The following is an 8,818-nucleotide window of genomic DNA, read 5'->3' as shown; positions in this document are numbered from 1 at the left end:
GATGAGGATAGTAATAACATGAACATTTTTTACAGTACCGGACTTTATTTTAAGCCGCTAATCCTGGCTTTCGCCATTCAAACAGTCAACAAGTATCCTCAGTTTCTGCCCAATCTCACACTTGGCTACACCCTGCACGACAACTATTTCAGCACCCTTGGCACTTCAGATGCTTTGCTGGACATCCTCTCTACTGGACAAGCCAATGTTCCCAACTACAGCTGTGGAAGGAAGGAAAACCTTTTGGCTCTTGTTGATGGAGCTTTGAGTGAAATGTCCACTCAAATGTCAACATTAGTAGGCACCTACAAAGTCCCACAGGTTTGTGTGTGTGTGTGTGTTTCTCTATCTGGTAAAGTGTGTGGGGAGATGGTGGGTGAGCGATAAATCCAACCATATTTTGCCTATGGAATTCAAGAACTGCTTTTCACCTTGACCTTTATTGTCAGGCAGGGATCAGGTATGGCTTAGTGAAAACAAAGGTATCCCAGATATCTCTCTTATAAAGACATGTTTACTCAGCTGAACAAAGGTGGATCTTCCTGCAAAGTGGAAGAACCCTGAAATCAGTTTGAAGCAAATATATACAGATTTCTCAGTTTTACTTGGTTAGATAAGGTATAGAAGTTATTAAAAATACCTATGTATGCCTTCACATCTCTAACCCATATGCTTGTGGTTTCTTATGGAACTTTGCACAGCCTAAAGGCCAGCTAAGACCTGAATTTTAATTCTGCCATCTCAATATAAGAACCTTTTGACCAATTATCGTAAGTAGGAAAACCCAATCAACATTATAGGCACGATGGCTACAGATTAGAATGCTCTGGGGGGGGGGAGGGAAGGCAGAAAAGAGCAGACATATCCTCTTAGGACACCATTCCCATTGCTTTGGGAGCTTCTTCTGCATACTTATGAAGATGAGGAGATGCTCTGTGTCTAATCAAAGGGTCTTCTGTAAAAAAGGAAGGTGCAGGTGTGAGGGGAAATTTTGTACAAAACAATGGTATTTTCCGTGGTGAATAAATCCATGATTTGTGAAAAGAAGCCCAAATCTTATCTACATTTGATAAAACACATATGACTTATAGACTTTTTGGGACCAGAGCATTAAGTACTTTACTAAAAAAAGGGAGTCAAATATTTTTCCCCTAATATACTCATGATCAAATTCATCATAGAAGACCTGATCGTAAATGGAGCCTCAGGAGAGGATCTTCCACTGGCTGAACTATTCAAAAAAAGTATCCTGACTGGTGGGGTTTTCTGTTGGCAGGTTCATTGACAAATCAAGTTGGAAGGAAAAGGGCCATCCTGGTTCATATTAATGAAAAAGAAATAAAAAGGAACCTTGAAATTATTGACCCATTATTCTCATAGATGTTGTGGCGAAAATACATGCCAGCTTCCTCTTGAGGAAAGCTGTGAGTAGGTGAATGAATAGTGCAGTCCTTGCAGAAGAACAAGCAGGCTTTAGAAAGAATTGATTTACTATTGGCAATTGTTTTGTCTTGAACCATCTAATTATAAAATATGTCAGACAGGAGAAACATAGGTTTTTCTGCTTTTATAGCTCTTAGTGCAGCATTTGACACAATAAAGAGAGAACTGTTATGAGGAAATTTATTGCTCTTAAAATGGAACTCAGACTGTTGGCTCTGCTCAAGGCCCTTTCTACAAGCAGTTATTTGAGACTGCAGACTGAGCTCAGTTGAGGCATGTGAAGAAGTATCAATACTTACTAAGAGGTAAGACAAGCATGCATACTTGCTCCATTTTATTCAGTCTAGGCATTCATCACTTAACAGGATTAGTGAAGGATCTTGAAGTACACTTGCCTAAAGGTCTATATAACTGTTGCAATACAACATGTTATTATTTTTTTTTATTGAAAGTTTTTAAAAGTTTTTACAAATAACAAAAACAACAACAAAAAAAGACAAAACAACCCTCACCCAATCCCTCCCAAACCACCCCCTCCATCCCCCTCCCAAGCTTCCCAGAACTGAATATAGGCTTAATTAAAATTTTAAGAAACCTAAACAAATTTTAACAGCATATAGAATAGTTAATAATAAAATATATATTAAGAAACCTAAACAAATTTTAACAACTTATAAAATAATTAATTATAAAATATATATGACATAAACATTAAATACTTAAAAAGAAAAAAAAGAAGAAAGAAGAAAAGAAATAGGAAAAAGAAAAAAAGGAAAAAAAAAAGAAAATAATATACAAATTATAAAAAAACTAAATGATATTTTTTTATATCCAGTTTATGTTGTATAAAATTTATCCATTTTTCCCATACAGCAAAAAATTTCTCTTGCAATTGCTCCTTTAAAAAAGACAACATGTTATTATTGACATAGTCTCAAATAGAATTTTACAGTTTGTTGAGAAGATAATAATTCTGCATTTGGCAAGATCCTTTTTGCTCTCTGAGCTTTGTTGTTTCCTTGCTGACATTTTATTGCTAAACTAGGAAGGTGGGTGTTAAACTTGGAAGGGAGTGGGGTTTGCTCTTATATTCTATATATTTTTATATTCAGGTGACTTGCCCTGTCAGTGTGGGTGGGAGTTCTTTATGTTTTAACAAATGTAGCTAAGGTAATTATTTATTTATGAGACTTATATACCGCTTTAAGTGCAAGCACTCTCTAAGCGGTGTACACCAGTAAGCAATGTATATATATATATACTTACATTGCCCCCAACAATCTGGGTTCTCATTTTACCTACCTCGGAAGGATGGAAAGCTGAGTCAACCTTGAGCCGGTGAGATTTGAACCGCTGACCTGCTGAACACAGTCAGCTAAAGTGGCCTGCAGTACTGCACTCTAACTGCTGCGCCACCTCGGCTCATAATTGGGATTCTTTTCAGGAATCATGGATTTGTTCAGCATGGAAAATATCATTATTTTGATTAAGATTTTGTACAAAAGTTACCCACAAAACTGCACCTTTGTTTCTTGAAGAAGACCTTTTGATTGGACACAGAACCTTCCCAAGTATGCAGTGGAAGCCCCCAAAGCAATGAGGATGGGGTCATAAGAGGATATGACTTCTTTATTTTCCCAGTCTCCATTGTCTATCCAATCCACAGCCACAAAAATCTATGAGGGCCATGGTAAAAAGCAGCTCTTGAATTCCATAGACAAAGTATTGGTGGATTAATCAGTCATCAATCAATCAGAATAGAGCTGGAAGGTCTTTTAGTCCAACCCCCTGCTCAAGCAGGGACCCTATAACATTTCAGTCTCTTCTTGAAAACCTCCAGTGTTGGAGCACCCACAACTTCTGAAGGCAAATCATTGTTAAGAAATTTCTTCTTAGTTCTAGGTTGCTTCTTTCTTTGATTAGTTCCCATCCATTGTTTCTTGTCTTGCCTTTTAGTGCTTTGGAAAATAAGTTGACCCCCTTTTCTTTGTGGTAGACCCTCAAATACAGCTGGCATGTTACCTCTAGACCTTCTTTTCTCTAGATTAGCCATAGCCAATTCCTGCAATTGTTCTTCATATGTTTTAATCTCCAATCATCTTTTTTGTAATGTGGTAAACAAAACTGGATGCAGTATTCCAGGTATGATCTATTAAGGTTTTATAAGGTGGTAAGAATAGAATAGTATAGAATAGAATAGAATGGAATGCAATGGAGTAGAGTAGAGTAGAGTAGAGTAGAGTGGAGTGGAGTGGAGTGGAGTGGAGTGGAGTGGAGTGGAGTGGAGTGGAGTGGAGTGGGGTGGAGTGGAGTGGAGTGGAGTAGAGTAGAGTAGAATAGAATAGAATAGAATAGAATAGAATAGAATAGAATAGAATAGAATAGAATAGAATAGAATAGAATAGAATAGAATAGAACCTTTGAGATCTTCTAGTCCAGCTGCCTGCTCAAGCAGGAAACCCTACACCATTTCAGACAAATGGCTGTCCAGTCTCTTTTTAAGAACTTCCAGTATTGGAACATTCACAACTTCTGGAGGCAGGTTGTTCCACTGATTAATTGTTCTAATACATCATGGATTTTGCTTCAATGCCTCTGATTATGCAAATAAGGATTTAATAGGGTTTTTTTTAGCTGCTGCCATACACTACAGGATCATATTTAAGTGATCACCCACTAGGACTCCAAGGTCCCTCTCAAAGTTATTGTTTTGAGCCAGGTTTTGCATAATATGTATGTGTACCTTTGGTTCTTCTTGCCAACTATAAAATCTTGTTTTTCTCCACATTAAATTTCATTTTGTTGGAAAGGGCCCATTATTCAAACCTGTTGACATCCTTTTTGATCCTTAGCTCAACTTAGTGTCATTTGCAAATTCAATGAGTTCCCCTTGTACTCCCTCATCTAAGTCATTTATAAAGACACTGAAGAGTACTGGGCCTTGTGGTACCGCACTGCTCATTTCCCTCCATGTATATGTAGCACGTTAACCACTACTCACTGAGTATGGTTTGACATCTGGTGGTGATACTGTCTATCCCACATTTTTCTAGTTTACCAAGAATGAGGTTGTGGTCTATTCTGTCAAATGCTTTGCTGAAGTCCAAGTATACTATGTCCACAGCATGTCGCTGGTCTACTAATTTAGTCACTTTGTCAAAGAACACAATAAGATTTTAACAAAACTGGCTTCCAGTTATAACTTCTAGATGTTTGCAGATCTATTTTTTTATTATCTTTTCCAGGATCTTCTCAGGTATTGATGTCATGCTGATTGGTCTGTAGTTTCCTGGGTCTGTTTTTTTGTTTTCCTTTTTTGAAGATGGGAACCACATCAGCTTTTTTCCAATCCTCAGGTAGCTCCCAATGCTCCAGGATTTTTAAAAGTTATGGTGCAATGCTTCTGAGATAACATCTGCCAGCTCCTTCAGAACTCTTGAGAATTTCTTGCTTATTTTAATTTTTATTTCTAGTCTGTCTTTTACAGTTATGGTTTTGGTAGGTTGGCTATAGTTTCTTTTTGCATGAAGACTAATGCAAAGGATGAGTTAAGCAGCTCTGCTTTCTCTCTACCGCCTGTTACTTCCTTGCCATAGTCTCCCTTTAGGGGACTGATTGTCTCCCTTATTTTTTCTTGTTATTTATATGTCGGGAAAAAACGTTTTTTTATCTTTGACTTTTTTTGCAAGTCTTTGTTCATTCTGAGTCTTTGCTTTCCTGACTTCAGTTTTGCAGGTTCAGTCTATCTGCTGATATTTATTTATGAGACTTATATACCACTTTAAGTGCAAGCACTCTCTAAGCGGTGTACACCAGTAAGCAATGTATACATATATTTACATTGCCCCCAACAATCTGGGTCCTCATTTTACCTACCCCAGAAGGATGGAAGGCTGAGTCAACCTTGAGCCGGTGAGATTTGAACTGCTGACCTGCTGAACACAGTCAGCTAAAGTGGCCTGCAGTACTGCACTCTAACTGCTGCGCCACCTCGGCTCATTCATATTCTGCCTTAGTGATGGGTCCCTCTTTCCATTTTCTTTTAACTTGTCCCTTTTGTCTTTCAGTTTATCAGAGAGAGCTATTTATGCAATCATGCTGGTTTCTTCTTGGATTTGTTTTACTTTTTCACTGTTATTGTGCTGGACTGGGATTATATTTTTCATAGTTTTCACAGCTTTTAACAAAGCTCTCTCTTTGTTAAAATACCGTGTTTTCCGGCGTGGAAGACGACTTTCTAAAGCATGCAAATGGACTCTGAAGTTGGGGGTCGTCTTATACGCCAAGTCGTCTAATACACCGGAAATACAGTATGTTTTTTTAAAAAGTTTAAGACACTGATTGGAATATATTCTATTGCTTGGATTTACATTATATTGAATTCCAATATGACGTGGTCACTCTCCTCTGAAGTTCCTGCAAATTCAACCCCCTCTATCACTTCTTCTCTGTTAGTAAGAATTAGGTCCAGTATAGAATTTCCTCTAGTTCCCTCCTTTACTTTTTGGATGATGAAGTTGTCCGCTAGGTTGGTCAGGAATCTCTTTGATCTTCCACTTGCTGCAGAGTTTGTCTCCCAGTTGATATCAGGGTAGTTAAAGTCCTCCATTACTACTGTGGGGTATTTGTTTTTCTTTTATTTTTATGTAATTGTTAATTATAATTTGTTAATTAAATTAACTTAAGTATACAAACTTGTTAATGTCCTGTATTTTATATCCTGCTTTTTGATATAATTTAATGAGTAATCAACAATAAACTATTCTAAAGTATTTATAATGCTTTGGTAAGGCCACACTTGGAATATTGCATCCAGTTTTGATCACCATGATGTAAAAAAGATGTTGAGACTCTAGAAAGAGTACAGAGAAGAGCAGCAAAGATGATCAGGGGACTGGAGGCTAAAGCATATAAGGAACAGTTGCTGGAATTGGGTATGTCTAGTTTAATGAAGAGAAGGACTAGGGGGGACATGATAGCAGTCTTCCAATATCTCAGGGGCTGCCACAAAGAAGAGGGAGTCAAGCTATTTCCAAAGCACCTGAAGGCAGGACAAGAAGCAACAGATGGAAACTAATCAAGGAGAGAAGCAACCTAGAACTAAGGAGAAACTTCCTGACAGTTAGAACAATTAACCAGTGGAACAACCTGCCTCCAGAAGCAGTGAATGCTCCAACACTGGAAGTTTTTAAGAAGAGACTGGACACCCATTTGTCCGAAATGGTATGGGGTTTCCTGCCTGAGCAGGAGGTTGGACTTGATGACCTCCAAGGTCCCTTCCAACTTTATTATTATTATTATTATTATTATTATTATTATTATTATTATTATTATTATTAGTAGTAGTAGTAGTAGTAGTAGTAGTAATATTAGTATTATTGTTCTAATATGTTCATAAATATCAGGTTGGATTTATTAAATTCTAGTATTTGGGACTTGATCTGTCTCCAAATATAGCATAGCATTCTTCATTGCTTTTTCAGATCAGTGATGCAATTGTTTCAGAGGCTCTGAATGATAAAAGCAAATTCCCTTTTTTTAACCGGATGCTCCCCACCCTAAAAGGGATCACGTATCCAGCAATTGTCCAATTGCTACTCCATTTTAGATGGACCCTGATTGGTCTCATTACTTCAGACACAGATGAGGGAGAGAGCTTCATCAGGACTTTTACTCCTACACTTGTCCGGAATGGAATTTGTGTTGTTATATCACGGCGATTCTCAACAACTGGATATACAGCACCTCTCGGTGATGACGTCTCTAAGTGGAGACAAGTCAATGTCTTTGTGAACTACATAGAAAATATTAACATTTGGGACAGAATTCGTATTTTCCAGTTTAAATTTGAAATTATGCCAGGACCTATTGAAGGGAAAATCTGGATCATGGAAGCCATCGACTATTTGGTATCAAGTAGGGATGATCTTTACAAATACGCCCATAGTATTTGGAACTTTGCTTTTCAGGGAAAAAAAAGGCCAGAAGATGATGTCATTGGAACCAAACTCTATGTGAAATTGGAAGATCGTTTTTTTCACTGTTCTTTTTCAAAACACATCTTTTCTGTCAAAAGTCGGAAAAGATGCACCCAGAAAGCACCACTGGAACCTACAGAGGAAAATAGAAGTAATTGGATCCCTTTTCACCTCCGTTTACACAGTGTTGTTAAGACTCTGGCCTATGCCTTGAAAGCTGCATATTCTTCCAGATCCAGAAGGAGAAACAAGAAGGGCAAAGAGAGTTTGGAGGCTTCAAGGCTGCAGTCATGGCAGGTATGGAGTCTCAACCAGGATGCATAAGACTCCAAAGGAGAGGGAGAATAATCTTCTCAACCTCCTTGTGCTACAAAAGTCTGACAGGCTGGCCAAACTAATCACCCAGAGAATAATATTGCAGGGATGGGGGATAAGAAGCTTTGGCTGAATGCTGGCAACACCAAGTGGCTTTTGCTGCATGGATCTTCAGAATCCAATAATTTAACATCTTTAGTTCTGGACAGGGTTTCTCTACCCCTGAAAAACTGGTCCAGAATGTGGGTTCTCCTGGACTCAAAACACCTTGAAGAGCATGTGTCAGTCACAGCTAAGATAGCCTTTGCACAACATTGTGTCGTGCACCAGTTGTACCCTTTCCTGGATCAGGAGTCCCTGTGCTTAGACACTCAAGCCCTGGTCATCTCCTGCTTGGACTATTGCAATGCACCCTACCTGGGGCCACCCTTGAAGAGATTTGGAGGCTGCAACTGGTGCAGAATTCAGTAGCATGGATAGTTTTTGGGGTCCCTGGCATTGCACATGTTATATCACTGCCCCACTAGCTGCACTGTTTGCTTCCAGGTGCAATTCCAGGTGTTGTTTGTCACCTTTAAAGCTCTGCATAATGCGGGTCCAGGCTACCTGAGAAACCATCTCACCCCTATGGGACAGGCCCAATACACTCATTCCAGAAGAAGGGCATCTTGTGGGCCCAATCAGTTAAGGAATTCTTACCCCAAACTCTGGAAATTCTTATGTATAGGGAGCACATCTGGTTTGGACAGATCATTAGTGCTAACATGAATAATAACATCAACCTTATGATTCTTACTAGCATTGTTGACAATTCTAACAATGAGTCCTTTTCTCTGCTGGCAGTTGCACCAGGCAGATACCTCACCTCCTTCAATACTCCACATTATTTCCTAAATAGACACCTCTTACAATTGAGTCACCAACCAGAAGACGGCTTCTCTTTTTAGATACACCTGGCTGATTTGCAACACCTGATGTAGACCTTCCCTTATCAACTTTTTCCTCATGGACCACCATTCCCTGCCCAATTGAGTCTTCATCATCACAAATATCTGAAGTTGCCCCCTTAGTTTCCCTATTAA

This window comes from Crotalus tigris, unplaced genomic scaffold (genome assembly GCF_016545835.1).
Source record: "Crotalus tigris isolate CLP2741 ecotype Arizona unplaced genomic scaffold, ASM1654583v1 scf7180000020297.256355, whole genome shotgun sequence".
Taxonomy (NCBI): Eukaryota; Metazoa; Chordata; class Lepidosauria; order Squamata; family Viperidae; genus Crotalus; species Crotalus tigris.
Note: the sequence above shows the minus strand (reverse complement) of the source record.